The sequence below is a fragment of the Schistocerca cancellata genome, chromosome 5, assembly GCF_023864275.1.
Source record: "Schistocerca cancellata isolate TAMUIC-IGC-003103 chromosome 5, iqSchCanc2.1, whole genome shotgun sequence".
NCBI classification, from domain to species: Eukaryota; Metazoa; Arthropoda; class Insecta; order Orthoptera; family Acrididae; genus Schistocerca; species Schistocerca cancellata.
In genome coordinates this window covers 587,485,891-587,513,889 of record NC_064630.1, presented here as the reverse complement: position 1 = coordinate 587,513,889, position 27,999 = coordinate 587,485,891, and the positions used below count along the sequence as shown (strand labels likewise).

At 45.3% G+C, this 27,999-nt stretch overlaps 1 long non-coding RNA gene across 1 annotated transcript in view; it reads right to left on the bottom strand.

Annotated features, from left to right (window-relative positions):
* LOC126187893 (uncharacterized) overlaps window positions 1–27,999 on the bottom strand; it is a 538,928-nt gene that overhangs the window by 23,229 nt on the left and 487,700 nt on the right. Inside the window, exon 3 of the long non-coding RNA XR_007537803.1 lies at window positions 666–748. This is a non-coding gene — a long non-coding RNA (uncharacterized LOC126187893). The remainder of the gene's footprint in view (window positions 1–665; window positions 749–27,999) is intronic.

Here is a 27,999-nt window from a genome sequence, read left to right as displayed (position 1 = left end):
AATCGATTATAAAGTTAAAAATTATCTCACTTCTGAAGACTAAAATGTTCCAGTGGAAATGAGATGACAGACACACCTTTTCAATATCATATTCTTTTTACTTCGTAGGTAAGACGCCAAGAGGTGAAAAATTTCATTTTCTACAATTGCGTAATAAGCGAAAGCTTCGAAACGTAATATAGAGTGAGTAAGCCGCGAAACAGCAATTTCAGTGATGCCCTGTGGCATTATCAAAATGAAGCTTCAAGGTTACGGCTGTCAAAAAAACGAGAGTACCGCCGGAATAATTAGAATTACATCACCGCAACAAAAGGGACGATTACAAAGACGCCAAATCCGGAAAAGGCGCAACGCAGAAGAAGGCAGGAGATTCCATAACAAGAGGGGCTTAATTTCCAGCGGGAAAGACGAAAATTAAACGTCGCTTTCAGTGCCTTAATTAATTTGCACCAGTGTGCCGCAGGAGAGGTCTTGAACTTATTTCATTCAAAGCGCCTGCGGCGTGTGCCGCGAGGAACTAAATTAATACGAGTGTATGGATCTGAATCTGGGCCATACTCGAGCGGCCGCCGTCGCTGGCGTAATTAATTACGGGCCGGTCCGTCTGAAATAAACGCGCCTTTGGAGAGGCGAGCAGAGCAGAGGAGCCAGTCGGCGCTACTCACGCAGATCTCAGTGGACCGGGTCCTCAGCGACGGCTGCCCAGCGTCTGCGCGCCCCCGCCGGACGCCGCCATGGAACTGCCCTCCTGCAACAAACACAACCGAGGACTCCATCAGTATGTGTGCGTCTCACATCAGCAACAACTAGAGTTGTAACACTACCGTACGCTACCATAGGTAACGGCAGACTGCCATAGTTTTCCTAGTAACCTTCCTCAGTTAAGATCAGCCTGCGTTACTTGTTCGTTAGGTGTGTCGCGTACCTATCAGCCTTTACGACATATCGATCACTTTATTTACGTATGCTCTCAGTGTTTTACTAGGTTCCCAAACCAGATGTGGTGAACCATCTAGAAACTGTGTGGTAATATACACTGAAGAGCCAAAAAAACTGGTACACCTGCCTAATATCGTGTAGGGTCCCCGTGAGCACGCAGAAGTGGCATGGACTCGACTAATGTCTGAAGTAGTGCTGGAGGGAACTGACTCCATGAATCCCGCAGGGCTGTCCATAAATCCGTAAGAGTACGAGGGGGTGGAGACCTCTTCTGAACAGCACGTTGCAAGGCATCCCAGGTATACTCAATAATGTTCGTGTCTGGGGAGTTTGGTGGCCAGCGGACGTGTGGGTGTCGCAATATCCTGCTGGAATTGCCCAAGTCCGTCGGAATGCAGGATGTACGTGAATGGTTCTAGGTGATATACAGGATGCTTAAGTACGTGTCACCTTTCAGACGTACCAGGGATCCCATATCAAACTGCACACGTCCCACACCATTACAGAGCCTCCACTAGCTTGAAGAGTCCCCTGCTGACATGCAGGGTCCGTGGATTTTTGAGGTTGTCTCATACACGTACACTTCCAGCCGCTCGATACAATTTGAAAGGTGACTCGTCCGACCAGGTAACATATTTCCAGTCATTTCCAGTCATCAACAGTTCAATGTCGGTGTTGATGGGCCCAGGCGAGGAGTAAAGCTTTGTGTCGTGCAGTCAGAAAGGGTCCACGAATGGGCCTTCGGCTACGATAACCCATATCGATGATGTTTCGTTGAATGGTTCCCACGCTGACACTTGTTGATGGTTCAGCAATTAAATCTACAGCAATTTGCGGAAGGGTTGCGCTTCCGTCACGTTGTACGATTCTCTTCAGACGTCATTGGTCCTGTTCTTGCAGCATCTTTTTCCGGCCGCAGCGATGTCGGAAATTTGATGTTTTACCGGATTCCTGATGTCGTCGTGTGACTAGGTCCTCCCGTCGGGTAGACCGTTCACCGGGTGCAAGTCTTTCGACTTGACGCCACTTCGGCGTCTTGCGCATCGATGGGGATGAAATGATGATGATGTTTATGACGATACAACACCCGTCCCTGAGCGAAGAAAATCTCCGACCCAGCCGTGAATCGAACCCGGGCCCTTAGGATTGACATTCTGTCGCGCTGACCACTCAGCTACCGGGGGCGGACTACCGGATTCCTGATATTCACAGTAGACTCGTGAAATGGTCGTACGGCAAAATCCCCACTTCATCGCTGCCTCGGAGATGCTGTGTACCATCGCTCCTGTGCCGACTGTAACATCACATTCAAACTCACTTAAATCTTGATAATTTGCCATTGTGGCAGCAGTAACCGATCTAACAACTGCGCCAGAAACCTGTTGTCTTATTTAGGCGTTGCCGATCTGCCTGTTTACATATCTTAGTATTTGAATAAGCATGCCTATATCAGTTTCTTTGGCGCTCCAGTGTATAAAGGGCCACATAACCACTTTGCTATTTTCTTGTCTGTTACTTAAAAATAAACAGTATGTACAGAAAAAGTGAAATGTTCAGTTTTTAATCCAGGTTTTATGCGAAACTGAAATTTCTAAGTCAGTGCAACCATAAGATACTGCCATTTCTCTCACGTATTTTGGTACTCCACAACTTACTCATCAAAACTTACAGAGTACTTCCCGTTGACCTAAAATCATGAAATTTGACAAGCTGCAAGTTTTCACCGTAAATGTAAAGGAAAAAGTACGAAAATTGTTAATTTGTAACTGCATCACACAAAAATTCTTTTTGACATTTGTTATTCGACTGTTTGCTCGTCTCTTAAGAGTGCTTTTTTCTCAGGAACGGATGGACATATCAAGTTGAAATTTATGTCACATACTGAGACCTATGCTCCCTTGACGATGGGTAAAAATTAAGCTTATAAGTGAATGCAAAAACACGTGTCCATTTATGTCACATATTTTGATACTCGCAAGCTCACCCATCAAAAAGTGTAGGGTACTTCCCATAGACCTAGATCATGAAATTTGGCAAGAAGCAAGGTTTCATATACAAGTAAAGAAAAAAATTGTTAATTTTTAATTATATCGCACGAAAAAATATATCTTTTGTCATTTATTATCCGACTTCAAACTTAAAATTAAAACATTCCCGAAAGTCTTGGAAGTCTCGGGACCGATATCTTCCCAGTATCAACCTCGATAATAATCAAAAATCGTCTAGATTCTCGATTCCCGGGATGGGTGATCTGTCTACAGGGTGAAAAGTATTTAAACCGGCAAACTCTGGGAGGTTGTAGGAGACATCAAAACAAATATTTTTCCCTAATGTCATTTTCTCCTATGAGGAGTATTTAAACCGGTAGAGGAAGATTGCTCTGGCGGTAAATTAATTAAACCAACAAACACTTTTCCATTTTTTATGACAAAGAGACAACACACCACAACCCAATTTCAGTTACAGTAGATTTTCTAAAATGCCTCCACTGACACGTAAACAAAGGTTACACCGTCGGATCGTGTTCTATCTGACACGGGCCAAAACCCCAGGAGTATCCTGAATTGTTCCTGCTGCTGCTGCTACTATGCGGGCAACCAGATGCTCTTCTGATGCAACAGGAGTTGCGTAAACAACGTTGCGCATCTCTCCCCACACAAAAAAGGCCAGAGGGAACTGGGAACCGAGCAGGCCAAGGTACAGGACCACCTCTGCCAGTCCACTTTTCTGGGAACCGTAGGTCCAGGAATCGACGCACACGACGACTGAAATGTGCCGGCGCCCCGTCATGTTGGAACTATATGCGTTGTCTTGTAGGGAGCGGGATGTCTTCCAGCAATTTTGGCAATGCTCTGGCGAGAAAATTGTAATAGTGCCTGCCATTTAATGGCCTAGATAGCAGATACGGCTCAATTAAACAGTCCCCAACAACACTGACCCACACATTAACGAAGAACCGCACTTGATGAGCGCTAGTACCTGTGGCATGTGGGTTATCCTCACTCCAAAGATGCGAATTGTGCATGTTGAAGACTCCATCACGACCCAACGTTGCTTCATCGGTAAACAACGCAGAGAATGGAAATGTAGGATGCATTTTACACTGTTTCAGGGACCACTGCGAAAACTGTGCTCTGGGTGGATAATCAACTGGTTCCAGGTTGTGGACAAACTGTAAATGAAATGGACGTAACAATTGCTCTCGAAGGACTGTTCTTACGTTCTTCTGATTTGTCCCCATGTTAGTGCAATTGCACGAGTGCTGATTGAAGGATCCCCCTCCACATGCTGCAAGACAGATTCCTTAAATTGCAACGTTCTTACCGTGCGACGGCGTCCCTGTCCAGGTAATCTGGTAAATGACCCGGTCTCATGCAGACGTTGGTACACATCAGCAAAGGTCGTGTGATACGGGATACGGCGATTAGGATATTGTTGTTGATAAACCCTCTGTGCAGCTCGTCCGTTGTGATGCGCTACGTAGTACACACCAACCATACCAGTGTACTCACTCCAGGTGTATCGCTCCATTAGTAAGCAGAGACAATGCACTACTACACTGGTTGCCTACAACTGAAGAGCGTAATACGCCCTCTAACAACTGAAGTGCGTTATACGGCGTCCACCGGTGTAAATAATCCTCATAGGAAAAAATGACATTAGGGAAAAATATTTGTTTTGATGTCCCCTACCACCTCCCAGAGTTTGTCGTTTTAAATACTTTTCACCCTGTATATACGTATCTACATCTCGTTTAGCAGTTATCAAAAACACCCACAGGAAGGCCATTGTCAACAGTTGGCGAAACGTTGGAGAACTGAAAATGCGGCCACCTAACCAGAAGAACTTTATTGAATGTGATTGACCGTGGAACGCTACGCTTACATTCTTAAAAAAACTTAATAGAAACTGTCAGTGCGGAGCTGTATCAATCAAACGCCTTTGCGAAAACTAGGGACAAGGCATCAACCTGGACACACTTATCTACAGCGCTCCGAATCCTCCAGGCAAACAGCTAACAACACGCTTAATATTTCACATAGCGTTACTGCAGCAACGAGCTTGGAGAAGCTGATACATAAAAGGGAGCATGAACGTTTCTTTGTTTTGCCATGTTCGTGGAGTTGCCAGCTAAAAAAAGAATACCTTCTGCTTCGAGGCACCGCTTATCAGAATAGCAACAGAAACCTCTCGAGATTCTCTCAGTGGTTACGAAGAAATGCAAAGAATGCCGTCTTAAAACTTTGCGTATCAAAGCTACAAATCCCAGAGGCTGGCGAAACATTTGCGTTCCGGCGTTGTCAGCGCGCTCGCGTATCTCCGAGTCGCAGGCGGCGGCTCCCCTTGTCTCAGGAGCACAAACTCTCACTCAGCTCTCAGCGAAAGCGGCGCAGCAGCGCCGTCGGCAGGCGAGGAGCCGTTAGCGTGAAGAGCGACAGCAGTGTCCTCTGGGGAAATGCAGTCTAAACAAGGCGTCCCCGTCCTCCGGCAGCCGCCGCTCGGCTGCGCTCGGGCGCGCTCGCGCCGACTCGGCCCGGCTCGTTACTTAGCCCGTCGCCGCCTTATCGCCTGCCATCATCCTCTTCCTCCGCCGCGCGTCTCGTGGGACGAGGGCTTAATTGCTCTGTTTCGAATCGCTCCGCCCGTCATTGTCCCGAAAGGAACCTTTTAAACCAAAACGAAGCAAAAATTGTCCCCGCAATCATCTGAGAAGATCTCCGGGCCTGTCGGCGGCGGGGCCCGTTCGGAGCGGAACAAATGTTTCGGTAGTCTCGAGACGACGCTCTGGCGGAACCGAGTGCTCGCCGCACCGCACGCTCGCCTCTGCTCCCCCACACGACCGGTCTGGATTATACGGCGATTCTCCTTGGCCGGCGAAGGAGACACGCTGGAAATTTTCCGAGAGTTACGGCAGCATCAGTCACTCAGAACAGAAACACGTACAAAGACTCATTTCATGGAGATTTGCGAAGCATCTGCAGCACAGGGTGTATTCAATTGCAAATGGAACGCGTTCTACAGACAAGTATAAGTAGTAAGAAAACCAATAGTGCAGCGTATTCAGAATTAGCAAAGACGCAGAAATCATTCCGCTGCGTCCGGCAATAGTAAATTTTATGGAAGTGAGACTTCCTGGCAGACTAAAACCGTGTACCTGACCGGAAGTCGAAACCAGATTCTTGGCTTTTGCAGCCAAATGCTCTACCGCTTGAATTATTACTGACAATCTTTTCTCACGCTAAAAGTATTTTATTGTGAAGAAATATAGTGAGCTAAGCAGTTGTACAAATATTAAGCTCAAGCTTCACCATTACCAACACCTCAATCCATTTATTTGCATTAAATAGACAGGGAATTAAAAAAAATGACAATTCCAGTGCATATTTCTGTATATAAATTTATTTTCAATAGCATAAAATTAATTTTATTTTCTTCTTGCACAATATTTAAAGTTTCAATAATATAAAATTGAATTTATTTTCTTCTTGAACAATATTTTCTCTGTGCTGATATATTAATTGAACTGGTTTTACATATAAATTAGGGAACTTAAATAGCAGAATTCCTACAGTTGCCACAAAAAAAAGTGTGCTACAGAAAACTGAACATTGATTGTCTATGTCGACCTAGATCCCACGGAAACAATAGCTACAAAAAGGGCGGACAAATATTAGTGTCACTAGTATATTGCACTTAGCTTCTTTTTTTTTGTGCGGAATATTCAACACAAAGATCTTTGGCTCAACTTACCGGGCGACTGTCATTCTCCGAACTTTTCTATGTTCACTTCTGGTATCACACAGACAGGAGAAATATCTCTGGAGTCATCATTACATTCTGCGCATTTTGTCATCAATAAGTTGGAAGCGTCACGTGATCTCGAGACGACGCTATTTGTTTAAGGCCAATTCACAGTGGTCGTCATGTAACGTCACGTCACGTCAAAACATTCCATAAGGAATTTCAAAAAGCGGCGTTCGCACAGGTCGCCAACGGAACGTTACGTAACGTCACAGCACGTCAAGGTTTCTAGCCAATAAAGTTTTGACGGTGTAGTCGTCTGTTAACATCGATAAGTTACGTATTTTCGTCCTCCACACTCGTGCTATATTAGTGGATTTTGTGCTTCTTTGTCTTCATAATCTTAATTTTTTATGCTTTGTTTTCGTGGCAAATTATAAATGGTCCATGACTATTCGGGTATATTTTTCCATTGACTGTTCTTACGCAAGCGATGTCAGATATCTGCAAGCGAGAATTATTTCGGTTTTACAATGACAGAACAGTGCTGACGTCCACAATGTACACCATGTGACCAAAAGTATCCGGACACCCCCAGAAACATACGTTTTTCATATTAGGTGCATTGTGCTGCAAGATATTGCCAGGTACTTCATATCAGCGATCTCAGTAGTCATTAGATATCGTGAGAGAGCAGAATGGGGCGCTCCTCGGAACTCCGACTTCCAACGTGGCAAGGTGATGTGTGTTACTTGTGTCACACATCTGTACGCGAAATTTCCACATTCCTAAACATCCCTGGGTCCACTATTTCCGATGTGCTACTGAAGTGGAAACGTGAAGGGTCACGTACAGCACAAAAGCGTTCAGGCCGACCTCGTCTGTTGGCTGACAGAGACCGCCGACAATTGAAGAGGGTCGCGATGTGTAACAGGCAGACATCTATCCAGAGCATCACACGAGAATTCCAAACTGCATCAGGATCCACTACAAGTACTCGTATTATTACAGTTAGGCGGGAGGTGAGAAAACTTGGATTTAATGGTCGAGCGGCTGCTCATAAACCTCACATAACGCCAGTAAATGCCAAACGAGGTCTCGCTTTGTGTAAGGAGCGTAGATATTGGACGACTGAACATTGGAAAAACGTTGTGAGGAGTTACGAATCACGGTACACAATGTGGCGATCCGATGGCAGGTTGTGAGTATGGCGAATTCCCGGTGAACGTCATCTGCCAGCGTGTGTAGTGCCAACAATAAAATTCGAAGTCAGTGATGTTATGGTGTGTGTGTGTGTGTGTGTGGGAGGGGGAGGGGGAGGGGGGCGGGGGGCCTTGCAATCCTTGTTGTTTTGCATCGCACTATCGCAGCACAGGCCCACACTGATTTTTTAAGCACATTCTTGCTCCCCACTGCTGAAGAGCAATTCGAGGATGGCGATTGCATCTTTCAACACGACTGAGCACCTGTTCATAATGCACGGCCTGTTGCGGAGTGGTTACACGTCAAAAACATCTCTGTAATGGACTGGCCTGCGCAGAGTCCTGACCTGAATCCTATAGAACACCTTTGGGATGTTTTGGAACGTCGAATCCGTGTCAGGCCTCACCGAGCGACATCGATATCTCTCCTCAGTGCAGCACTCCGTGGAGAATGGGCTGCCATTCCACAAGAAACCCTCCAGCACCTGATTCAACGTATGCCTGCGAGAGTGGAAGCTGTCATCAAGGATAAGGGTTGGTCAACAGCATACTGAATTCCAGTATTACCGATGGAGGGTGCCACGAACTTGTAAGTCATTTTCAGCCAGATGTCCGGATAGTTTTGATCACATAATGTATATAAATAATAAGTTGACGAAGCCATTGCTTAAAACCTCATCAACTCCTTGGTCTGCTTCTACTAAACGTGGTATACATACACTACCGGCCATTAAAATTGCTACACCAAGAAGAAATGCAGATGATAAACGGATATTCATTGGACAAATTATTATATTAGAACTGACATGTGATTACATTTTCAAGCAATTTGGGTGCTTAGATCCTGAGAAATCAGTACCCACAACAACCACCTCTGGCCGCAATAACGGCCTTGATACGCCTGGGCATTGAGTCAAACAGAGCTTGGATGGCGTGTTCAGGTACAGCTGCCCATGCAGCTTCAACACGATACCACAGTTCATCAAGAGTAGTGACTAGCGTATTGTGACGAGCCAGTTGACGACCACCATTGACCAGACTTTTCAATTGGTGAGAGATCTGGAGAATGTGCTGGCCAGGGCAGCAGTCGAACATATTCTGTATCCAGAAAGGCCTGTACAGGACCTGCAACATGCGGTCGTGCATTATCCTTCTGAAATGTAGGGTTTCGCAAGGATAGAATGAAGGGTAAAGCCACGGGTCGTAACTCATCTGAAATGTAAAATCCACTGTTCAAAGTGCCGCCAGTGCGAACAAGAGATGATCGAGACGTGTAACCAATGGCACCCCACACCATCACGCCGGGTGATACGCCAGTATGGCGATGACGAATACACGCTTCCAATGTGCATTCACCGCGGTGTCGCCAAACACGGATGCTACCATCGCGATGCTGTAAACAGAACCTGGATTCATCCGAAAAAATGACATTTTGCCATTCATGCAGCCAGGTTCGTCGCTGAGTACACCATCGCAGGCGCTCCTGTCTGTGATGCAGCGTCAAGGGTAACCGCAGTCATGGTCTCCGAACTGATAGTCCATGCTGCTGCAAACGTAGTCGAACTGTTCGTGGAGATGGTTGTCGTCTTGCAAACGTCCCCATCTGTTGACTCAGGGATCGAGACGTGGCTGCACGATCCGTTACAGCCATGCGGATAAGATACCTGTTATCTCGACTGCTAGTGATACGAGACCGTTGGGATCCAACACCGAGTTCCGTGTTACCCTCCTGAACCCACCGATTCCATATTCTGCTAACAGTCATTGGAAATCGAGCAACGCGAGCAGCAATGTCGCGATACGATAAACCGCAATCGCGATAGTCTACAATCCGACCTTTATCAAAGTCGGAAACGTGATGGTACGCAATTCTCCTCCTTACACGAGGCATCACAACAATGTTTCACCAGGCAACGCCCGTCAACTGCTGTTTGTGTATGAGAAATCGGTTGGAGACTTCCCTCATGTCAGCACGTTGTAGGTGTCGCCACCGGCGCCAACCTTGTGTGAATGCTCTGAAAAGCTAATCATTTGCATATCACGACATCGTCTTCCTGTCGGTTAAATTTCGCGTTTGTAGCACGTCATCTTCGTGGAGTAGCAATTTTAATGGCCAGTAGTGTATTACCATCTGGAACGAAATACGTTGGAGGTAAGAACTGGTAATCTCCTATTGGGGTGGCGGTGATAACACAGAGAAGGAAGGGGGAGGAAGAGATAGATACATAGAGAGGGGGAAGAGGGAAGGAGGACAAGGACATAGATGTGGGGAGGAGGAGATGCGCAGAGAGAGGGGGGATGACACATGGTTAGAGAAAGGGGAGAAAAGTGAAAGGGAATAGGAGGAGATGGGCATAGATAGGGGGGAGGAGGAGATAGGCAGAGAGATGGTGAGAAAGAAATAAGCAGAGAAAGTGAAGAGAAGGCGAACAAAGGGGGAGGAGGAGATGGAGAGACAGGGGGAGGAGATGGAGAGAGAAACAGGGAGGAGGAGATGGAGAGAGAGAGAGAGGAGGAGATAGAGGGGGGAGGCGATGGATATAGAGAGGGGGAGGAGGAGATGTGTTAATAGAATTTGAATAAATACATACCCGCGAAACGCCGTGTACTCAGCTAGTAATAAAGAACGAGTTTGCCGTGTTAAGAACCTGACCATCTAGCTAATTTAAGCAAATCAGACTAGAATTTTCTTCTGCGGTGCGGTTAACAAATTTAGATAGACGGGTGAATAATGGCTGCTGCATTTGAGTACTAGGCCCGTGAAATTATTATGAATTGTTCCGTTGTTTAAAAATGCGCTGCTTCCCTAATGTGCCAGGCCATATCTGTTAGGTGTTCCCCGCCATGACACAGGTAATTCAAAAAGCAATCTTTATCATTTGTTCCTTGACCGCTGAGTCACTTCATTGAAAGCTCTGAGCACGTTTCAGATATTCTGACGCTGTTGTGTGGACTGCTGATTCATTCGGCCTTGTACGAGTCGCCTTTGCGGATTGTTAGGTCTGGTCCGCAAACATCGGGCGAAACGAAAAACGGCCGTTAGGACTTCAACGTCCCGTCGACGATGAAATCATTAGAGACGAAGCAGAAGAATACGACTAAGATGGCGAAGGAAATAGGATATCCCACTTCCAAATAAACCATTTCGGCATTCGCCTTAACTGACTTAGGATAGCCACGAAAAACCTTATCTGGATGGACGGGCTATTATCTGAAAGTCACACCTACCAAATGCGAGTCCAGAACCGTAATCACCATGTCAGATCGCCCACTAGACGTTGGTGAGGCGGCTTCATTTAGGAAAAACTCAGTAATCTTCCTCAGCTTCAGGCAAAGAAATTTTCATTGCTTTTTTTATTCTTGGTAGCTCCATTGATCGATCACATGCGCACTCCAGGTCTTTTTTTTTATCCATAATCAATATAATTCAGAGTATCTTCTCAAACGTATACTCAAGTCGAAGAATTTTTGACGAGTAGATACTAGTAACATATTCTAGTTGGCGAGCGCACATTAGCAACAGAAACATGTCACTATTACTCTAAAGATGCATTATAGAAACGCTTTTATTCTGAATGTCACCAGTCAGGCAATGTAAACAGCACTTGCAAACTGTACTTGTTGAGTAAGTCAGACAAAATAACCGGTACATCAAGAGCACTATGCCACAGAAGTTAGCCGCATCGATTAAACATCTAGGGACGGCACTGCGAAGCTATATGGAAATACAAAATCATTGTAATAATGACAAACAGAAAACTTAGGTCAGTCGAGAGAATTACTTGCATTTGAAAAGGAGACAGCACACGAGACTCTTGTACAATCTCTCCCCGGATACTTGCTTGGCCTGGCCTGAACGAAAGATATGGAAGGCTTCCAGAGAAATGTTGCTGGAGGCCTAACTATCTGTTTTAGTTATTACGACAACATTATAGAGATGCTCGGCAATCTTGCTTGGGTGCAGTTAGAAGAGAGAGGACTGTTTTTGAGGAAACACCAGGGCGAACTTTCAGAGACCTAATACTCAAGACTGTAACATTATTCTACTGTCTACATTGCTCAAACCACGGAAGGAGTACATAAGAAATAAGTAGATGGTGCCTACGAAGGAACTAGGCTGTTTTTCTAACGCTCCATTCGCGAGTGGGACACAGAAGGGAGGTTCGAATAACGTGTTGGATTGTATTATGGCTTACGGAATATTTATATCCTGTAGATATAGATCTTGAAATATCGTCATTGTTGATTATTGCCTGTTTTGTTTGTGTATCGACACATTTGCAGATGCAGTGGCACAAACTCGAAGCAGTTCATGACATGTTTATGTAATGGAAATGTATTTCCTCCAACGATTTGATAAGAGAGATTTCAGCAGTAGCTTGCACTCGTAACTGATGTTTCAGGGCTATTAGTCCTCAAACAATGTAGTTATGCACAAACAACAGCACTGACTTCGCGTGTCGACGATCAAACTATCTCGTCCAGTGCAAGGCAACGAAGTTTACTTTCTAAAATCGGTTTACGACAAGTAAACATCACGTCAACTGCAGTCAGTGGAATATCTGAAAGTGCACGAGCCACACACATCTAAAGCTATGCTCCGCAAGCAGAGGGAACTTATTTCCTTTCCGTTCGAGGCGTCAATGGTTTGCTTGAAGAACGATTGCCGGTAAGCCTCCATATCGTCTCGAATATCTCCAGTTTTAGCTTCATGGCGTCTTTGCGAGATATACGGGGGAAGTAGTATATATGTTGACTGTTCTAGAAACATTCGCTCTCCGATTTTAACAGTGAACCACACCGAAATGCAAATCGCCTCTCTTGCAGTGTCTGCAACTGAAGTTTGTTGAAAACCTCCGTAACGCTTTCGTGCTTACTACATGAAACTGTAACGAAAGGCGCTGCTCGTCTCTGGATTTTCTCTGTTTCCCCTACCAAAGACTACTCACAGAGGTCGAGGGTGGGCTGTAATTATCGTATGGCAGCGAAATTTGGTAGGTATTCTAGTGCTTCATAGCGGAAACGGTTTACACTGGAAAAATATGAGTTCCAATTTTGGCCACCATGGTCAAATCTGGCGCTGTGAATGAAAGACGTATGAACATTTTCCTGTGTAATGGATTAGGAGCGGTACATGGGCAGGAGAGGTCAGACAAGTAAATAAGATATAATTTTGATTTTATTATTACCTGCTGCTTACACAGTGTGTTCAATAGGAGCACCGGAGACGCCGACAGATGCTGTACAGCGTCAGATTTGCACCTGGTACCCAAAATCGTAACTATTTTTTCCATTTAAAATCGGTAGTGTATTGACGCCTTAGAATATCTACCAAGTTTCGCTATCGTACGATAATTACAGCCCACAATAGACCTTCGTCAGTAGCATCATAATTACGAGTATAACCACTCGGTATGACTCTGCCAGTGCATGGCAGGAATCGCCGATTGAAAACCCTATTGCGCTGTCTGTCTATAATGAAAGACGGCGCTCGAGATGACGAGTACAAACTGTCACGGCTTGGTGCGGGCGGAGTCCGCCGACGTGACTTCCTCCAGACGGGGTGGGGTGAGGCCACCTTCCGGCTGCGAAAGAGCGTGTCGCCCGCCAAACAGCCGCTTCCGATGCCTCTGCCCGGCTAGTCACGTCCCGTTGTCTGCCGGCTCGCATTGTCCCGCGGCGTAGCAGGCGGCGGACTAGCCAACGAAACGAAGCGCTCACGTCTTCACATCAAGCCAGTGGCACTCAGCGAACCAGTACGCCGCACAACTTCAACTGCGCTGACAGCATCCTCCACATTTTACTGTTGTCTATGGAGTTTGTAATGGTTCTTTATTTACGTGACCATTACGGCACTCCAAAAAATGGCTTTGAGCACTATGGGACTTAACATCTATGGTCATCAGTTCCCTAGAACTTAGAACTACTTAAACCTAACCAACCTAAGGACAGCACACAACACCCAGCCATCACGAGGCAGAGAAAATCCCTGACCCCGCCGGGAATCGAACCCAGGAACCCGGGCGTGGGAAGCGAGAACGCTACCGCACGACCACGAGATGCGGGCACGGCACTCCAACCCCAGTTCTCGATACCAGTAATATTGTACTACTTTTTGCGAAGTAACAGATATATTTTTGTGACAATATCCACATTTTGTTTTATTAACGTATAGGTACTCCGATGTATCGATATATTACATTGATATGGTTCTTGTGTGTATTCATTTCTGTGAGACTGTCATAATCTTTGGCTTACTTGTAACCGTTTTGGCGCGAATGCGCACAGAGCAGTCTTTGTTTCACTTTGCAGAAGTTAAGTTGTTATTTCGCTTTGTAAAAGAACAGTCAAGTCTTGTGTTTGGTTAAAGTGGAAATTAAATATATGAAGATTGATACAAAACTGTTTTCTTGATGATGTGACAATTAAGAAGAAGTATATGTGAATTTACAAGAAGCTTAATAAAAATGTGGATCGTGAACACCAAGTCAAAAATTATTTCTACCATACCATTGTTCTGAGCTGGGATTGTATGATCATTAAGAATTTCCTGAAAAACGCATTTGTTAGGTCTTCAAATATTGCTAAAATACAGATCTGGACCTTCTAGCAGTCAAAGTGGAATCACCCTAAAATCAACAAGATCAGCCATAGCAACTTCGACGAAATCTACGTGGGAATGCATTCAAGATAAGTGCCAAAATTAATGACTTGTTTACAGTGACTTCATTATTTCCGTTCTGACGATACCATCCACAGTCAATAACTTTGTTGTTGCCCGATAAAGCGAACATATGCTGCGTGAGCAACATTACTAATCTGATTTCTAACCTACTTTGCAAGTGGTGGTATTGTTAAAGTTCCACCTAAGCATATCCAGAAACTACAAGGGGCCTTCAATAAGTAATGCCATACATTTCTTTTTCTGTGAGCAGATTGGTTTTATTCACGATTCCAAAACACGACATTCCTTTGGCTACAAAAATTCATTTTTCAAAGAATCTCTATTTCAATTTGACGGCCTTATGCCACCTTACTGGGAGAGCCTCTATGTCCATCCTTCTTATCATCCACGTACTGCTACCAGCGGAGTGCATCATTCATTGCCAAACAGATGGAAGTCGGAAGGTGAGAGATTCGGGCTGTAGGATGGATGAGGAAGAACAGTTGCGATGATGACAGTCGCTACGCCCAACGACTCAGCGTGTTTTTGTTCACTGCCAGGTCTCCGTAGGCATTCTGCAAGGGCCTATGAATATCTGCGATGCTCTGGTTTTCCGCCAAAAGGGACTCACTGACAGCTCTCTGCTTGGAACGCAGCTCCACTAGAGACTCGATTTTGAAGCTACGTATAGCGTCACCGCCTGTCAGAACTTTATGGAATTATGGGGGCTGAAGTGGAAATATATGCAACAAACGCCTAATTTTTTCATCCGAAACTGGCCGAGAAAAAAAAGTGTTTCATTACTTACTGAACGCCCATCGTATATTCATTTTCGTGAAGCAATATAATGGGTCAGGCAAAGAGTGATTGACACCAAATTCACTAAATGCTGTTGCTACCAAAAATCACTTGGCTCAAAAAAGTGAAGCACTCAGAAAGGAAGGAAGGAAATAAAAAATGGTTCAAATGGCTCTGAGCACTATGGGACTCAAATTCTGAGGCCATCAGTCCCCTAGAACATAGAACTACTTAAACCTAACTAACCTAAGGACAACACAAACATCCATGCCCGAGGCAGGATTCGAACCTGCGACCGTAGCGGTCTCGCGGTTCCAGACTGTAGCGCCTAGAACCGCACGGCCACTCCGGCCGGCAAGGAAATAAAACGAGACTTCACTGATCGAGGGTGTGTGATGTTATTCCAGTGATTACAGAATCGAGTTAAATTTGCAAAGAACATGAGACTACGTACCACTATGACGTTGCAGATGACTCTGGCTTGAATACACGCACAGTCTCGGTTTAGAAGTGTGTCGTAAGGTCTTTGTATCCTCTTCTGAGGCAGGTTGGGCCGCAACTGTTGTAACTGGTCCTTGGTATCATGGATACTGGTACTGCGGAGTTTATGTCCAAGCTGCTCGCAGATATGTCCTATCGGGAACAGATCTGGCCATCTTGCCGGCCACGAGACTACCTCGACATGACGCACACAGTTCACAGAGACACGTGCATTGTACTGATGAAAAATGGCACCACGATGATATCACATGAGAGGTGCACGTGAGGACGTAGGATGTCCGAAATCTAGGATGACGGTAGGAAGATGGAATCTGTCTGTTCACTTGTAACAGCTAGTTGTAGGATGTCCTGTAGGTATGAAGCAAGTTGTATCTCAAACGTATTTTCTCCTGAATTCCTGCTGATTATCTTGGAGAAGTCTGTTTCATCCAAGAACGTCATAACGTTCTAACTTAGAATATACTTTAGGATCCTGTTAAAGATGTATGTCAGCCATACTAGTCTGTAATTCAGTACATCTGTTCTTTTGCCATATTTGTACACAGAAGTGAGCTGTGCTCATTTCCAGTCACAAGGACCTGCAGGATGTGAACTGCTATTTAATACGCTCTGGCTACAGCTATATAGGGTAAAGAAAAATTCGCGCACTCGGACTTCGCAGCGCTATCCCTCACATACTATCAGTACAAAAACGTCTGTCATAAAATTTCGTACTGTGCATATTTCGGGCAGTAAATGGACGTTAAAGACTGGCAGTCTGGCATCTCTGTAATCAAAGCTCCGGTAACTACCTTTGTCAGGAAGTGGAGCAGTACTGTGCAGTTGGAGCAGTCGATAGCGTTTTGGGTTAGCATGCAGGATGTCGATTCTGGTTTGAGGCTTATTTGTTTTTATTTGCTAAAAGTAATTTGCTTGGTATGGTATCTAGCGTCTTTATCATCATACAGCGATTACAGTGAGTCTTCTACAAAATATTTGCAGTTACATACTACGAACACAGAAATGGAAGTACAGTCGTTTTCACAGCTTTTAAAGAAAGCTTTTCCACGTCGTGAACGCGAGTTTTTTCGCGCCACTGCATCTACTAGATTGCAAAACCTGTTTACTGTCTACCCTCCTCGAATGAACCCATAGAAATTATTTGCAAAGCACGTTGCTAGCCCCACTGGTAACGTAAAGCCCTAACGAAATGTAATGGACTTGAACGTGACAAGAATATTAGTTCGCATTAATCGATGGGGCCATTGGGGGAAGGTACACACAAAACAAGTTTGGACTCTAGTAGTTGCAGTGGTCCGAAACAATTCGCGTCCATGACGTGCAGAAGGTTTCTTTAAAAGTTGACTAATGAAAGCGAATGTTATTTTCATTTCTGTGTTTGTAGAGTGTATCTGCAAATTTATTGCAGAAGAGCCACTGTAATAGCAATATAACTATTGAGACGCCAGATATCGTACCATGTGGATTACGTTTAGCAAATAAAAACAAATAAGCCTCGACCGCCTGCATCCTAACCGAAAACGCTATCCACTGCAACGACTGCACACCACTGCTGGTATATCCCGACAGAGGTAGTCACCGTACACATGATTACAGTGTTGCCAGATTGCCAATCTTTAACGTCTAGTTACTGCCAGAAATATGTGCAGGATTAAATTTTGTGAGACATTTTTGTATTGCTAATGTGCGAGGAATCGCTCTGCACGAATTTTTCGTCACCCTGTATATACTGTACGTATATGTATATACACTCCTGGAAATTGAAATAAGAACACCGTGAATTCATTGTCCCAGGAAGGGGAAACTTTACTGACACATTCCTGGGGTCAGATACATCACATGATCACACTGACAGAACCACAGGCACATAGACACAGGCAACAGAGCATGCACAATGTCGGCACTAGTACAGTGTATATCCACCTTTCGCAGCAATGCAGGCTGCTATTCTCCCATGGAGACGATCGTAGAGGTGCTGGATGTAGTCCTGTGGAACGGCTTGCCATCCCATTTCCACCTGGCGCCTCAGTTGGACCAGCGTTCGTGCTGGACGTGCAGACCGCGTGAGACGACGCTTCATCCAGTCCCAAACATGCTCAATGGGGGACAGATCCGGAGATCTTGCTGGCCAGGGTAGTTGACTTACACCTTCTAGAGCACGTTGGGTGGCACGGGATACATGCGGACGTGCATTGTCCTGTTGGAACAGCAAGTTTCCTTGCCGGTCTAGGAATGGTAGAACGATGGGTTCGATGACGGTTTGGATGTACCGTGCACTATTCAGTGTCCCCTCGACGATCACCAGTGGTGTACGGCCAGTGTAGGAGATCGCTCCCCACACCATGATGCCGGGTGTTGGCCCTGTGTGCCTCGGTCGTATGCAGTCCTGATTGTGGCGCTCACCTGCACGGCGCCAAACACGCATACGACCATCATTGGCACCAAGGCAGAAGCGACTCTCATCGCTGAAGACGACACGTCTCCATTCGTCCCTCCATTCACGCCTGTCGCGACACCACTGGAGGCGGGCTGCACGATGTTGGGGCGTGAGCGGAAGACGGCCTAACGGTGTGCGGGACCGTAGCCCAGCTTCATGGAGACGGTTGCGAATGGTTCTCGCCAATACCCCAGGAGTGTCCCTAATTTGCTGGGAAGTGGCGGTGCGGTCCCCTACGGCACTGCGTAGGATCCTACGGTCTTGGCGTGCATCCGTGCGTCGCTGCGGTCCGGTCCCAGGTCGACGGGCACGTGCACCTTCCGCCGACCACTGGCGACAACATCGATGTACTGTGGAGACCTCACGCCCCACGTGTTGAGCAATTCGGCGGTACGTCCACCCGGCCTCCCGCATGCCCACTATACGCCCTCGCTCAAAGTCCGTCAACTGCACATACGGTTCACGTCCACGCTGTCGCGGCATGCTACCAGTGTTAAAGACTGCGATGGAGCTCCGTATGCCACGGCAAACTGGCTGACACTGACGACGGCGGTGCACAAATGCTGCGCAGCTAGCGCCATTCGACGGCCAACACCGCGGTTCCTGGTGTGTCCGCTGTGCCGTGCGTGTGATCATTGCTTGTACAGCCCTCTCGCAGTGTCCGGAGCAAGTATGGTGGGTCTGACACACCGGTGTCAATGTGTTCTTTTTTCCATTTCCAGGAGTGTAGATAGCTATGAAAAATATCTACATGTACATGCACGTCTATACAATACTCAGCAAAACACTGTACGGTGAAGGCGGAGCGCACCATATCCCACTACTAATCATTTCCTTTCCTTTTCCGCTCGCAGACAGAGCGACGGAGAAACGACAGTGTATATTGCCCCGTATGAGCTCTAATTTCTGTTATTGGTCTTCAAGGTCCTTACGCTGCCGTTAGTAGAATCGATCTGCAGTCAACTACAAATGCCGATTCTCTAAATATTCTCAATAGTGTTCTGCAGCAAGAACTTTTTCTTTTCTCCAGGAATTCCCATTTGAATTCACGAAGCATCTCTGTAACAGTCGTATGATGATCGAGTGTACTGATAACAAATCTAGGAGCACCTTTCTGAATTACTTCCATGTGTCCCTTGCATCCGACGTAGTGGGGATCCAAAGAACTCGAGCAGTACTCAACAATGGGTCGCACTAGTGTTCTGTACGCTGTCACCTTTACAGATGAATCACACTTTTGTAATACGCTCCCAATAAATCGAAGTTGACCATTTGTCTTCCCTACTACTGTCGTTAACGTGCTCGTTCCATTCCATATCGGTTTGCAACGTTATGTCTAGATATTTAATCTATCTTTGTCAGACAACACACTACCAATGGTGTGTTCGAAAATTACTGGACTGCTTTTCTTAATCATGTGCATTAATTTATATTTTTCTACATTTACAGCGAGCTGCCATTCATGACACCAGCTAAAGATTTTGTCTACGTTATCTAATCACTCAACGTCGACACCTTCCCGTACACCTCGGCGTTATCAATAAACTTGCACGGGTTGCTGCTCACCCTGTCCGTGATATCATTCATATGTACAGGGCTATTACAAATGATTGAAGCGATTTCATAAATTCACTGCAGCCCCATTCATTGACATATGGTCACGACACACTACAGATACGTAGAAAAACTCATAAAGTTTTGTTCGGCTGAAGCCGCACTTCAGGTATCTGCCGTCAGAGCGCTCGAGAGCGCAGTGAGACAAAATGGCGACAGGAGCCGAGAAAGCGTATGTCGTGCTTGAAATGCACTCACATCAGTCAGTCATAACAGTGCAACGACACTTCAGCACGAAGTTCAACAAAGATCCACCAACTGATAACTCCATTCGGCGATGGTATGCCCAGTTTAAAGCTTCTGGATGCCTCTGTAAGGGGAAATCAACGGGTCGGCCTGGAGTGAGCGAAGAAACGGTTGAACGCGTGCGGGCAAGTTTCACGTGTAGCCCGCGGAAGTCGACGAATAAAGCAAGCAGGGAGCTAAACGTACCACAGCCGACGGTTTGGTAAATCTTACGGAAAAGGCTAAAGCAGAATGCCAGGTCAGCATTTCTTAAACAGGAGATTGGAAAAACCGATGGATCGGTCGTGGTGGAGATCATGATCAGCAATTCATATGGCCTCCACGCTCTCCTGACTTAACCCCATGCGATTTCTTTCTGTGGGGTTATGTGAAAGATTCAGTGTTTAAACCTCCTCTACCAAGAAACGTGCGAGAACTGCGAGCTCGCATCAACGATGCTTTCGAACTCATTGATGCGGACATGCTGCGCCGGGTGTGGGAGGAACTTGATTATCGGCTTGATGTCTGCCGAATCACTAAAGGGGCACATATCGAACATTTGTGAATGCCTAAAAAAACTTTTTGAGTTTTTGTATGTGTGTGCAAAGCATTGTGAAAATATCTCAAATAATAAAGTTATCGTAGAGCTGTGAAATCGCTTCAATCATTTGTAATAACCCTGTATATATAGAGAGAGCGATCCTATCACACTTCTCTGGGGCACTCCTGAAGATACTCTCGTCTCTAATGGACACTCCCTATCGAGGACAACGCACTGGACTCTGTTAGTTAACAAGTCTTCAAGCCACTCACAAATCTGGGAACCTATCCCGCATGCTCGTACCTCCGCTAACAGTCTGTAGTGGTGTACTGTGCCAAACGCGTTCTGGAAATCTAGGATATGCTACCTTCCTGTTGCCCTTTATCAGTGGTTCGCAGAATACCGCGCGAGAAAGGGGCAAGCTGAGTTTCGCGCGAGAAAGGGGCAAGCTGAGTTTCGCACGAGCGATGCTTTCTTAATCCGTGCTGATTTGTAGACAGAAGTTTTCCTATCTCAAGGAAATCTATTATATTCGAACTGAAAACATGTTCCAGAATTCTGCAGAAAACCGTGTCAAGGAGATAGTTCTCTATTTTGTTGGCCCGTTGTTTTACCCTTCTTATATGTAGGAATCACCTGCAGTTTTTCCCCGTCGCTTGGGACTTCGCGTTTGGCGAGATGTTCGCGATAAATGAAAGCTAAGTAAGACGCCAATTCCGTAGTTTACTCTTTCTAAAAACGAACTGGGATTCCTTTCGAAACTTGCGACTTTTTTCTTTCCAACTGTTTTAGTTGTTTCTCTACGCCAGAGATGATTATTAGTACGTTCCCCATAAGGGAGTCTGTGTGACTGTCGAATGTAACGATAGAGCTAGCAAACTGAAGACGAAGCAGAAGCTAAGTGGTGGACAATACCAGCCGTGTGGACAGTGTGTTTATTTATGCGGCTAGAAACCAGCTGCAGCTCTCGGCACACCAACGTCACGGCCAGGCCACAGCTTTCTCAGCCCCATTAGCAGACCGCAATGGGCAGCGCTTCCGGCGGACCAAGGACCCAAAGGCGCCGCCAGCCGACACGTACGCCGCTAGCCAAGGCCACCGGTCGGCGACTCATTCTACGCCGACTAAACGTAGCGAAAGTAATGACGATGGCACTGGCCCGTGAGTCCGCCAATCTCCAACCGAACTCACTGAATAGCATACAGCGATGCAGTGTGACGCCCTCCTTGAAGTTGTGCACAACTAGCGATGCGCCGCGGCTTCGAACGTTTTCCCCCTTTTATTCCTATTTCAGTTCGCCACGAGGAGCGGCTTGGCAACAGATAAAGGCTGCTCATGATTACCATTTCAGAAAATATGGGTGATGTGTTCAAGAGTAAGAGCTTCAAAGACTGAGAAAGTTAGTAACGCATTAGTCCATTTCTGGTCCTTAACGCCAACCAGTTACTCGGCTTGGCATTGTTTGATAGAGCTGTTGCATGTCCTCTTGAGGGATATCATGCGAAATTCTGGCCAAATGGCGGTTTTTTATTTTTTATTTTTTATTTTTATGAGTCATCGGTCTTCTGACCGGTTTGATGCGGCCCGCCACGAATTTCTGTCCTGTGCCAACCTCTTCATCTCAGAATAGTACTTGCAACCTACGTCCTCAATTATCTGCTGATGTATTCCAATCTCTGTCTTCCACTACAGTTTTTGCCTTCTACAACTTCCTCTAGTACCTTGGAAGTCAGATGTACTATCATTCTGTCCCTTCTCCTTGTCAGTGTTTTCCACATATTCCTTTCCTCTCCGATTCTGCGCACAATCTCCTCATTCCTTAACTTATCGGTTCATCTAATTTTCAACATTCGTTTGCAGCACCACATCTCAAATGCTTCGACTCTCTCGTGTTCCGGCTTTCCCACAGTCCATGTCTCTTCCTCAAATTTGGACCTATGTTTGACAATAGTAGACTTCTCTTGCCCAGGAATGCCCTTTTTGCCATTGCTAGTCTACTTTTGATGTCCTCCTTGCTCCGTCCGTCACTGGTTATTTTGCTGCCTAGGTAGCAGAATTCCTTAACTTCACCTGCTTCGTGACCTTCAATCCTGGTGTTAAGTTTCTCGCTGTTCCTTCATTTCTGCTACTTCTCATTACTTTCGTCTTTCTTCGATTTACTCTCAATCCATGTTTTGTACTCATTAGACTCTTCTTTTCATTCAGCAGATCATGTAATTCTTCTTCACTTTCACTCAGCATAGCAATGTCATCAGCGAGTGGTATAATTGATATCCTTTCATCTTGAAACCTTTCTTTTATTTCCATTATTGCTTTTTCAATGTACAGAATGAGCAGTAGAGGCGAAAGAGTCCATCCCTGTCTTACACTCTTTTTAATACGCGCACTTCGTTCATAGACGACCAGTCTTATAACTCCCTCTTGGTTCTTGTACATATTGTATATTACCCGTCTCGCCCTAGGGCTTACCCTTATTTTTCTCAGAATTTCGAACATCTTACACTATTTTACATTGTCGAACGCTTTTTCTAGGTCGACAGATCCTATGAACGTGTCTTGATTTTTGTTTAGTCTTGCTTCCATTATCAACACCAACGTCAGAATTGTCTCTCTCGTGCCTTTACTTTTCCTAAAGCCCAACTGATCGTCATCTAGCGCATCCTCAGTTTTATTTTCAGTTCTTCTGTATATTATTCTTGTCATCAACTTGGATGCATGAGCTGTTAAGCTGATTGTGCGATAATTATCGCTCTTGTCAGCTCTTGCAGTCTTCGGAATTGTGTGAATGATATTTTTCAGTCACCTGTTATTTGCAAGACTCACACATTCTACTCGTTTTGTTGCCACTTCTCCTAATGATTTTAGGAATGCTGGTGGAATGTTGTCGATCCCTTTTGTCTTATTTGATCTTAAGTGTCCCAAAGCTCTCAAATTCTGATTCTAATACTGGATCCCCCGTCTCTTCTAAATCGACTCCTGTTTCTGCTTCTATCACATCAGACAAAATCTTCCTCCTCATAGAGGCTTTCAATGCACTCTTTCCACCTATCCGCTCTCTCCTCTCCATTTAACAATGGAATTCCGGTTGCACTCTTAATGTCACTACCCTTGCTTTTAATTTCACTGAAGGTTATTTTGACTTTCCTGTATGCTGAGTCAGTCCTTCCGACAGTCATTTTTCTTTCGATTTCTTCACATCTTTCACGCAGCCATTTCGTTTTAGCTTCCTAGCACTTCCTACTTATTTCATTCCTCAGCGACTTGTACTTCTGTATTCCTGAATTTCCTTTACCGTTTTTGTACTTTCTTCTTTCATCAATCAGCTGAAGTATTTCTTTTGTTACCTACGGTTTCTTTGCAGTTATCTTCTTTGTACCTATGTTTTTCTTTCCAGCTTCTGTGACTGCCCTTTTTAGAGATGTCCATTCCTCTTCAACTGTGCTGCCTACTGAACTATTATTTTTTGCTGTGTCTATAGCCTTAGAGAACTACAAGCCTATCTCGTCATTGTTAAGTACTTCCACATCGCACTTCTTTGCGTATTGCTTCTTCCTGACTAACCTCTTAAACTTCAGCCTACTCTTCATCACTACTACATTGTGATCTGAGTCTGTATCTGCTCCTGGGTACGCCTTACAATCCAGAATCTGATTTCGGAATCTCTTTCTGACCGTGATGTAATCTAACTGAAATCTTACCGTATCACCCGTCCTTCTCCAAGTATACCTCCTTCTCTTGTGATTCTTGAACAGAGTATTGGCTATTACTAGCTGAAATTTATTACAGAACTCAATTAGCCTTTCTCCTCTCTCATTCCTTATCCCAGGCCCATATTATTCTGTAACCTTTTTTTCTACTCATGGCGTGTTAGATTGTCAAAATCCCGAGGTAGTCTATCTCAGAAGTCTTCCAATGAACTGCAGACTTGTATTTACTTAGACTCATGCGCCCGTTCCATGTAACGTGATTTCTGGCAGGAGTTCCTAGGCATGTGGTTTCTTTATCACACATGGGGTATGCAGATGCTAATGGCTCTTTACCTTTACCATTGTAGTCGCATGTGACCATCGATTAACCACAACAGGCGATGAAACACTTGATCACTTAACCGGGGAGCACGAAAGTCTAGCTCTACAGAGAGACGATGCTTTCACAGTCAGCTCGCCAAGTCAGAATACCTATGCCGTGTGCTGGGCGTTTGCTAATGGATTTCAAGTGGATTGCCGAGCTACCAGTGAAGGTTCAACGCGCGGACGTAAAGTGCACGCGACTGGCGGACGGAGGCTATTAGCGGACACAAAGAGGCGACTTCAATGGGGACAGGAGGCTGTTGGCCGGCTGATAACGGCCGTCCCTGGCCGGCACGCAAATCGGCATCAACCCCTGTGAAAGTGTGCTACGCCCCTCGTTGCTGACCTGTTTGTCGGGATCCATGAAGTCTCTTTTATCTCGACAGACACAGAAGTGGAAAAAGAGCCGTGGCGAGATAATGTCTACTGAACGGTGAACGGAGGGGCCTATTCGGAATTGCTCCGATGCTGATGTTAGACATCGCCGCCACGTTCCTAGGCAGCCAATATTTTGAGATAAGCAATAATACTGATCCTGAGTGAAACTCGCCGCGTGGGATTAGCCGAGCGGCCTAAGGCGCTGCAGTCATGGACTGTACGGCTGGTCCCGGCGGAGGTTCAAGTCCTCCCTCGGGCATGGGTGTGTGTGTTTGTCCTTAGGATAATTTACGTTAAGTAGTGTGTAAGCTTAGGGACTGATGACCTTAGCAGTTAAGTCCCATAAGATTTCACACACATTTGAACACTTTTTTTGAGTGAAACTCTCAAAGTGTGTTATTTATACCGGCAATTCAGAGCCAGTGTTGATAAGCACGACTGCCGGTAACTAATGTGTCCTGATTCGAAAGGTAGTTTGCACGGCTAGTACTTTTCCAAGCGTTGTCTTTGGAGACCTTATTTTGCCTTTATTTTTCACTATGACAATTGGGTCATTCGGGAAGTTACAGAGCGATTTACAATTCGACGAAGAATCAGAAACACGCTGCAAATTCTTTTCCGCAGAAAGATGAAGCAAACAATAGTTGAATGTCACATCTGTTGTCACAAGATAAGTCTAATATCAAATGTAGATTGAATCCCGGATTTCCGTGCCACGCTTATGAACTGCGCAGCCAAGATAAAGCGCCTCTTCGGATATGAGTGAAGCTGTTGGACAGCTGTCAGATCAATAATTTTATGTTTTATGGCTTATCTGTTTCCTCAGTCTTAAAAGAAATCTCAATCATTTACGCACAGTGACATTTGTTTTCGTATTTTGGACAAGTACTTCGTTTCTACCTGGCTTTTAATTTAAACGCATACTTTATTAAGCGCTAAGCACGTGGTGGGCCTGAAGTGCACGGTGAATATAGACACATCGTCCTCGTAAGCAGTACGCATCATTCAATTGTGCACTCGAGAGAGGAGCGAGCCCTTGTAGCTTGCCGGCACAGCTTAATGAGATTCGCTTTTGAAATAATAACACGGTGGAAACGAAGTTCTTTAAGTTCATGGAGACTGGCGTCCATTCAGAAGAACATTTTCCTATTGTATAAATCTGTGCGTAAAAAATTAAATTTTTTTGCTTGCGTCCTATCACTGGGGCCGGGCGGAAACTTTTGTCAACAGTATAAACGAACCAGACGTATTTAAATTACGTTCACGATCAAAATTTTAATATAAAATTTTATCTCCATCCCGAGACAGCTCATCAAATGAAAACGTAAACGTCGTATGACAGTGCTGGCTGGGATATTCAGCGGGGTGGATATAGCCGCCTGTCGATTAGAGTCTTTTTTTCCTCCGCCCACTTTGGCCCCTTACGTTGCGGATATGTGGGAATTCTGTCTTTTATGACGTTCGCTGTCGTCGAGCTAACGTCTCCATCCGACGGACAGGTCACCATGAACATAGCAACACGCCCTCAGTTCATGAGACATATAAGCTTCCCATGTGGTGTACGAGAAAGTGTCGTCGTCGAGTGACTGTAAGAGGATACAAGATAACTTGGACAGGATTTGTGATTGGTGTAAAGAATTGCAGCTAACTCTGAGCGTAGGGGAACGAGACCCATACTTCTTTACAGAGCGTAGGGGAACGACGCGGGAGACCCGCGCCGCCGTACTAGGCAAGGTTCTAGTGGAGGTGGTTTGCCATTGCCTTCCTCCGACCGTAATGGGGATGAATAATGATGATGAAGACGACACAACAACACCCAGTCATCTCGAGGCAGGAAAAATCCCTGACCCCGCCGGGAATCGAACCCGGGACCCCGTGCTCGGGAAGCGAGAACGCTACCGCGGATTTGTGATTGGTGTAAAGAATGGCAGCTAACTCTAAATATAGATAAATGTAAATTAATGCAGATCAATAGGAAAAAGAATCCCGTAATGTTTGAATACTCCATTAATAATATAGCGCTTGACACAGTCACGTCGATTAAATATTTGGGTGTAACATTGCAGAGCGATTTGAAGTGGGACAAGCATGTAATGGCAATTGAGGGGAAGGCGGATAGTCGTCTTCGGTTCATTGGTAGAATTTTGGGAAGATGTGGTTCATCTGTAAAGGAGACAGCTTATAAAACACTAATACGACCTATTCTTGAGTACTGCTCGAGCGTTTGGGATCCCTATCAGGTCGGATTGAGGGAGGACATAGAAGCAATTCAGAGGCGGGCTGCTAGATTTGTTACTGGTAGGTTTGATCATCACGCGAGTGTTACAGAAATGCTTCAGGAACTCGGGTGGGAGTCTCTGGAGGAAATGAGGCGTTCTTTTCGTGAATCGCTACTGAGGAAATTTAGTGAACTAGTATTTGAGGCTGATGCAGTACAATTTTACGGCCACCAGCTTATGTTTCACGGAAAGACTACAAAAGATAAGAGAGATTAGGGCTCGTACAGAGGCATATAGGCAGTCATTTTTCTCTCGTTCTGTTTGGGAGTGGAACAGGGAGAGAAGATGCTAGTTGTGGTACGAGGTCCCCTCCACCACGCACCGTATGGTGGATTGCGGAGTATGTATGCAGATGTAGTAGATGTAGATTATATAGCGCGTTTCCCTGGTCAATTTTAGCTATTTTCCTAATTTACCTTGCAATCGTAATCACTACTGTAATTTGACCTAGTTGTACTTGAGACTGAAAGCCAATTTCAGTAGCTCATATTTAATTCAGTTTTAATTTTTAATTAGTGGAATTTGTACAAAAACTAAAAAAAAGTATGCACACTACCCAGAATGTTTCCACGGTCTTAAAATCGGTTATAGTAATGTTACTAACGACAA